Source organism: Trichechus manatus, unplaced genomic scaffold (assembly GCF_000243295.1).
Source record: "Trichechus manatus latirostris isolate Lorelei unplaced genomic scaffold, TriManLat1.0 scaffold00024, whole genome shotgun sequence".
Classification (NCBI taxonomy): Eukaryota; Metazoa; Chordata; class Mammalia; order Sirenia; family Trichechidae; genus Trichechus; species Trichechus manatus.
Genome location: NW_004443960.1, coordinates 257,771 through 259,447, shown reverse-complemented (window position 1 = coordinate 259,447; position 1,677 = coordinate 257,771).

Here is a 1,677-nt window from a genome sequence, read left to right as displayed (position 1 = left end):
GCCCCCAGGAGCCGGAGGCCCAAGGGCCCTGTTCTGGTTCCAGGGCCTGGGGAGACCATCTGCCCTGGGCTAGGAGGAGGATGGACATGGACACAGCCCCCAGAGCCTGGCCTGGCCGTGGTGGCAGCTCTGCAGATCCAAGGCAAGCTCTGGGGCCCTTGTCTGGGAGTGGGCAGGGCCAGTGTCAGGGACAGCCTGCTATCTGTCCAGCCCACCCAGGACTGCTTCCCCCATGAGGCCCCGCTTCACCATGAAGGCTGCCAGTCTGTCTCCTCCGTGGTTCTGACGCTGCACCAGGCACGGGAGGGTGCACAGGGGTCTCCCGTGCCCAGCACTGTGGGCCGGGGTCTGTCCAGTGTTGGCTCAGCGTGCAGCCCCTGCCCTTACTGCCCTGAGGCATGGCTACTGCCCCAGGAGGTGGCCTGGGCCCTTAATGGGCTGGGGACGCTTCCCTAGTGACCCTCCTTCGATACCAGTCACCCCGGGCAAGCACCACAGAGGGGCACCTGGGCAGGAGGTCAGAGGGGGCCCCACGCTGGGACTTCTGACCCTGCCGGGAGCCGTGAAGGATAAGGGGGGTGGGCAGCCAAGGCTGAGCAGTGTCCAGCAGACAAAGTGGCTGAAGAGGTGGACTGGGGGACCTGGGTGAGCAGCATGGAAGCATGGGGGTGGGCAAATAACCAGACACATTGAGGGGAGGGTGGTGTGGGGGAGTGCCATTGGGTGAGCCCTGAAGGGCTGTGGCACTAGGGAGCCCTGGGGAGCCTTAGAATAGGGGCAGCCCAGATGACAGCCGTTGAGGAAGGTGGGGTGTTGGGGAGCCCTGATCCAGAGGGTGAGGTCCCTAGATGGCCCAGGCTGTAAAATGGGGGTACAGCTTCTCCTGAGGGTTGCTGGGAGCTTCCAGAGAGGTGCCAGGCCTGATACTGGCTCTGAGAAGGGGTGGAGCACAGCTATGGTTCCTGGGGAGCAGAGATTCCTGGTGCCCACGTCCTTCTCTTGGGAAGGTGCTGACAGTGGGCTGAGGCCTGGGCAAGGGCTGGACGTCACTAGGAAGCTCAGCCCCCAGGCACCGGTCCTGCTGGTTAACCTGAGACCCCTACTTCCCCAGCGAGCGGGCAGGTGGAGTGGGGTGATCTTCAGGGCTAGCAGGGCCCTCGGCTGCCAGCCCCACTGGCCACCCCGCGCACAGGGGCAAGAGGCGGCGCGGCGCGCAGGGCGGTACGAAGGCCGGTTGGGCATGGGCGTGGGCCGGGCCTGTGGGCGCCAACCTGGGGAACCTTAGGCCGGTCGACCCCGGGGCCGCCTTCAGTTGGGTTGGCGGCAGAAAAGTGTGGGTGACCTGGCGTGCACCCACGTTCCCCACATCACACCTGCCCGGGGCTCCTTCTCCAGGACCTGCCCCTAGCCAAGGCCCCACCCCTCGTCCAAGGCCCCGCCTCATGCTCCAGGCCTCCGTCCCCTCGCCCAAGGCCCGGTCCTTGCGCCGCGGCTTTGCTTTGCGCTCTCGGCTCCGCCTCCGGGTTCGAGGCCACGCCCCCGCTGTGGCTCCGCCCCCCCACGCTCTCCGCCCTATCCCCGCCCTCTGGCTCCGTCTCGCGCTCTTGGCCCCGCCCCACGCTCTTGGCCCCGCCCCACGCTCTTGGCCCGCCCCCACGCCCCGGCCACGCCCCCGCA